This window comes from Berghia stephanieae, chromosome 12, assembly GCF_034508935.2.
Source record: "Berghia stephanieae isolate SIO BIC M18660-M18661 chromosome 12, UCSD_Bste_1.3, whole genome shotgun sequence".
Taxonomy (NCBI): domain Eukaryota; kingdom Metazoa; phylum Mollusca; class Gastropoda; order Nudibranchia; family Aeolidiidae; genus Berghia; species Berghia stephanieae.
This window is the reverse complement of record NC_088371.1, coordinates 42,950,798-42,957,090: the sequence shown is the minus strand read 5'-3', so window position 1 is coordinate 42,957,090 and position 6,293 is coordinate 42,950,798. Positions and strand designations below refer to the sequence as shown.

Below are 6,293 nucleotides of genomic sequence, written 5' to 3'. Positions count from 1 at the left end.
GAATGAGGCCAAGGTCATCCACGAGTGAATGAGGCCAAGGTCATCCAAGAGTGAATGAGGCCAAGGTCATCTAAGAGTGAATGAGACCAATAGTTATACAAGAGTGAATGGGACAAGAGTGGTTGGACCAAGGTTATACAAGAGTGGCTGGACCAAGGTCATCCAAGAGTGAATGAGACCAAGGTCATCTAAGAGTGAATGAGACCAAGGTCATCTAAGAGTGAATGAGACCAATAGTCATCAAAGAGTGAATGAGACCAAGGTATCTAAGAGTGAATGAGACCAAGGTCATTTAAGAGTGAATGAGACCAAGGTCATCTAAGAGTGAATGAAACCAAAGATACCCAAATGAACGCCATATTTATATTATTAAAGTCAAATACAAAGTGTGAATTATGAAATCTGTATCAAAACATCCAATCAAATTTGATCTGACTGTCATCAGGTGATAATAATTTAATCACAACTCAATCCGGAAGTCACGTGTGGCTTTGTATGTGGTCTTGTGCTATCTTTAACTTTTTTTGTTTTGAAATTCTTTTCTTTTATTATTTTTAAAACCGATTTTTCACATCAAGATTGGGGTTTATTTATTATTTTCAGATGATTTCAAAATGTGCCATATTTTATATCACGGATATTTCCTATGACCTTTGACCGACATGTACATACTTGCAGGTCTGATAATCGAACTCATTTACAGGCTTGATTTACCATTGTTGTGTAACGGACAAGACTATTTGGTATCTGTGTGAGATTATTATTTCTATTACAGAAATGAGCCCATAAAAATGTGGGTTACCAGACCTGCCAATAAGTAGACGTCGTCTATATATTATTCCTTACATTTATTACATTCTACTCCAAATCAGGATGAGTTTGAGGCATGGAGAGTGTAGCATGGCACGCTTTGGCTCTTTGAAGATCAAACAAATTTGTTTTTTTGTTTTCCTGTTCATATGAGTGAGACACAGAGAGAGAGAGATAGAGAGAGAGAGAGAGACAGAGAGAGACAGAGACAGAGAGAGTGAGACAGGGACACACACACACACACACACAGAGAGAGAGAGAGAGAGAGAGAGACAGAGAGAGTGAGACAGGGACACAGAGAGAGAGAGAGAGAGAGAGAGAGAGAGACAGGGACACACACACACAGAGAGAGAGAGAGAGAGAGAGAGAGAGAGAGAGAGAGAAAGAGATACTAATCTGCTAGAAGCCTTGGACTGTACACACACACACAGAGAGAGAGAGAGAGAGAAAAAGAGATACTAATCTATCAGAAGCCTTGGACTGTACACACACACACAGAGAGAGAGATAGAGAAAAAGAGATACTAATCTGCTAGAAGCCTTGGACTGTACACACACACAGAGAGAGAGAGATAGAGAAAAAGAGATACTAATCTGCTAGAAGCCTTGGACTGTACACACATACACAGAGAGAGAGATAGAGAAAAAGAGATACTAATCTGCTAGAAGCCTTGGACTGTACACACATACACAGAGAGAGAGATAGAGAAAAAGAGATACTAATCTGCTAGAAGCCTTGGACTGTACACACACACACACAGAGAGAGAGAGAAAAAGAGATACTAATCTGCTAGAAGCCTTGGACTATACACACACACACACAGAGAGAGAGAGAAAAAGAGATACTAATCTGCTAGAAGCCTTGGACTGTACACACACACAGAGAGAGAGTGAGAGAGAAAAAGAGATACTAATCTGCTAGAAGCCTTGGACTGTACACACACACAGAGAGAGAGAGAGAGAGAAAAAGAGATACTAATCTGCTAGAAGCCTTGGACTGTACACACACACACACAGAGAGAGAGAGAAAAAGAGATACTAATCTGCTAGAAGCCTTGGACTGTACACACACACACAGAGAGAGAGAGAGAAAAAGAGATACTAATCTGCTAGAAGCCTTGGACTGTACACACACACACACAGAGAGAGAGAGAAAAAGAGATACTAATCTGCTAGAAGCCTTGGACTGTACACACACACACACAGAGAGAGAGAGAGAGAAAAAGAGATACTAATCTACCAGAAGCCTTGGACTGTACACACGCACACAGAGAGAGAGATAGAAAAAGAGATACTAATCTACCAGAAGCCTTGGACTGTACACACACACAGAGAGAGAGAGAGAGAGAAAAAGAGATACTAATCTACCAGAAGCCTTGGACTGTACACACACACAGAGAGAGAGAGAGAGAAAAAGAGATACTAATCTACCAGAAGCCTTGGACTGTACACACACACACAGAGAGAGAGAGAGAGAGAGAGAGAGAGAGAGAGAGATACTAATCTACCAGAAGCCTTGGACTGTACACACACACACAGAGAAGAGAGAGAAAAAGAGATACTAATCTACAGAAGCCTTGGACTGTACACACACACACAGAGAGGAGAGAGAGAAAAAAAGAGATACTAATCTACCAGAAGCCTTGGACTGTACACACACACACAGAGAGAGAGAGAGAGAGAAAAAGAGATACTAATCTATCAGAAGCCTTGGACTGTACACACACACACAGAGAGAGAGATAGAGAAAAAGAGATACTAATCTCAGAAGCTTGGACTGTACACACACACAGAGAGAGGAGAGAGAAAAAGAGATACTAATCTGCAGAAGCCTTGGACTGTACACACAACACAGAGAGAGAGAAGAGAAAAAGGATACTAATCCAGAAGCCTTGGACTGTACACACACAACACAGAGAGAGAGATAGAGAAAAGAGATACTAATCTCAGAAGCCTTGACTGTACACACACACAAGAGAGAGAGAAGAAAAAGAGATACTAATCTCAGAAGCCTTGGACTTACACACACACACAAGAGGAGAGAGAGAAAAAGAGATACTAATCTCCAGAAGCCTTGGACTGTACACACACACAGAGAGAGAGGAGAGAGAAAAAGAGATACTAATCTCAGAAGCCTTGGACTGTACACACACCAAGAGAGAGAGAGAGAGAAAAAGAGATACTAATCTCAGAAGCCTTGGACTGTACACACACACACACAGAGAGAGAGAGAGAAAAGAGATACTAATCTACCAGAAGCCTTGGACTGTACACACACAAGAGAGAGAGAGAGAGAAAAAGAGATACTAATCTCAGAAGCCTTGGACTGTACACACACACACAGAGAGAGAGAGAGAAAAAGAGATACTAATCTACAGAAGCCTTGGACTGTACACACACACACACACAGAGAGAGAGAGAGAGAAAAGAGATACTAATCTACAGAAGCCTTGGACTGTACACACCACACAGAGAGAGAGAGAGAAAAAGAGATACTAATCTACCAGAAGCCTTGGACTGTACACACACAAGAGAGAGAGAGAGAGAAAAAGAGATACACTAAGAAGCGGAGACACACACACAGAGAGAGAGAGAGAAAAAGAGACTAATCTACCAGAAGCTTGGACTGTACACACACACACAGAGAGAGAGAGAGAGAGAGAGAGAGAAGAGATAAAACAGAAGCTGGACTGACAAACCACAGAGAGAGAGAGAGAAAAAGAGATACTAATCTCCAGAAGCCTTGGACTGTACCACACACCAGAGAGAGAGAGAGAGAAAAAAGAGACTAATCTACCAGAAGCCTTGGACTGTACACACACACAAGAGAGAGAGAGAGAGAAAAAGAGATACTAATCTACAGAAGCCTTGGACTGTACACACACACAAGAGAGAGAGAGAGAAAAAGAGATACTAATCTACCAGAAGCCTTGGACTGTACACACACACACCGAGAGAGAGAGAGAAAAAGAGATACTAATCTACCAGAAGCCTTGGACTGTACACACACACAGAGAGAGAGAGAGAGAGAAAGAGATACTAATCTACCAGAAGCCTTGGACTGTACACACACACAGAGAGAGAGAGAGAGAGAAAAAGAGATACTAATCTATCAGAAGCCTTGGACTGTACACACACACAGAGAGAGAGAGAGAGAAAAAGAGATACTAATCTACCAGAAGCCTTGGACTGTACACACACACACACAGAGAGAGAGAGAGAAAAAGAGATACTAATCTACCAGAAGCCTTGGACTGTACACACACACACACAGAGAGAGAGAGAAAAAGAGATACTAATCTACCAGAAGCCTTGGACTGTACACACACACACAGAGAGAGAGAGATAGAAAAAGAGATACTAATCTACCAGAAGCCTTGGACTGTACACACACACACAGAGAGAGAGAGAGAAAAAGAGATACTAATCTACCAGAAGCCTTGGACTGTACACACACAGAGAGAGAGAGAGAGAGAGAGAAAAAGAGATACTAATCTACCAGAAGCCTTGGACTGTACACACACACACACAGAGAGAGAGAGAGAGAAAAAGAGATACTAATCTACCAGAAGCCTTGGACTGTACACACACACACACACACACACACACACACACACAGAGAGAGAGAGAGAAAAAGAGATACTAATCTACCAGAAGCCTTGGACTGTACACACACACACACAGAGAGAGAGAGAGAGAAAAAGAGATACTAATCTACCAGAAGCCTTGGACTGTACACACACACAGAGAGAGAGAGAGAGAAAGAGATACTAATCTACCAGAAGCCTTGGACTGTACACACACACACACAGAGAGAGAGAGAGAGAAAAAGAGATACTAATCTATAGTGCGGGGCGGTCCTTGGCAAGCTTAAGGACCACGGTCCTACGGTCCTTGGGAAATGAAGACCGCAAGGACCGGTCTCTAGACCGGTCCGTTCATTCTTGAACCGTTAAAGACCGCTACACGATGAAAACCGTGGCCTACAGGAGTAAAACACACGGAGTAGTCACACTCATTTCAAATTGTAACCTAATTAGAGAAGAGGGGTGATGCCTTCTTTATTTGCTCACCGTACTTCATTGTTACTTCGATAATTTAATAAAATTTGAAATTTATCCCCATTAACGGAGATAATGGCATCGCCCAAGGCGTTGATCGAGTTGTTCGTGGCGTTGATACACACACGCAACTCCTCCACCCCCCCCCCCCCCCCCCCCCCCCCCCCCCACACACACACACATTAGAGGGCAGCGAGCATTGAAGAGTAAGAGAGAGACGTGAAGTTATAATAAGAGGGGGTGGATGAGGTGATAAGAGGGGTCGATGGTGACTTTTCGCCAGATCTAACAAACTCAGCTACGCATTCATTGCTGAGTAGACAGGGATTCAGAAAAAAATCGACTGCACCCGGGATCGATCTCTGGCCCTTTGCGTATAAAGAGAGTGCTCTATCAACTGAGCTATCGGGGTCCCCAAATATTCTATTGGACCTTTTAAAAATACAGACGTTATAACTGGTTTTTTTGGACGTTAGAAACTAATGAAACTCATATTACTTGATTAGTTAAAACACCAAACGAAATTTTAATATTATTGTATTATTTTAAATGACAACAATGCGATAGAAAGGAGTGGCGACAAGAGATGGACAAAAGAAAACAAAAAATCAGACTTGCAACTTGCTAGGTTCGACACACACACACACACACACACACACACACACACACACACACATCTTTAGTAGTCACATACATTTCAAACAATAACCCATTAGAGAAGAGGGGTCATGCCTTCATCATAGATCATTGTCATTGCGATCATTATGGTGTAGTAAATTTTGAAATTTACCCCGTATAATGGAATCGTCCAAGGCGTGCGCCTCCTGTTCCCCCCATCTCACACACGAAAGGGCGGTTTGCGGAGTGGAGGGAGGTGGTCGTCTGCCTGTATGGTCGTCTGTGTCGTTTAGTGTATGGCAAAGGGGGTGGGTGCGATTAATTAAGTGGGATGGGTGGGGATTGGTGGAAGATAGGCAAAGGACCGAGGCAACGAATCGCTGGGGAAGTAGTATGGCGCGAGACCGTTGAAAGGTGATAAGAAGTGAGGACCGCCGGCGGTCTTCCTCTTTGGGACTGGACCACGGTTCACAGCTAAAAGACCGTGGGACCGGTCCTCGGTCCGGTCCTCAGCGCGGCACTACTAATCTACCAGAAGCCTTGGACTGTACACACACACACAGAGAGAGAGAGAGAGAGAGAGAAAGAGATACTAATCTACCAGAAGCCTTGGACTGTACACACACACACAGAGAGAGAGAGAGAGAGAAAAAGAGATACTAATCTACCAGAAGCCTTGGACTGTACACACACACACACACACACACACACACACACACACACACACACACACACACACCGAACCTTTCGGGCTTGAAATCCATTTTTCATCCAATGACAAAGACAATAAAAACTATTGACGCAA

The 6,293-nt window shown here is 43.0% G+C and overlaps 1 protein-coding gene across 1 annotated transcript in view; it reads left to right on the top strand.

Moving 5' to 3' along the window:
• Positions 1 to 1,914, top strand: part of LOC144958017 (solute carrier family 49 member 4 homolog) — a gene marked incomplete in the record, with an annotated part of 31,506 nt that extends 29,592 nt beyond the window's left edge. The window contains 3 exon segments of the mRNA XM_078889606.1: positions 14 to 65; positions 158 to 209; positions 314 to 1,914.
• Positions 1,915 to 6,293: the final 4,379 nt, after the last annotated feature.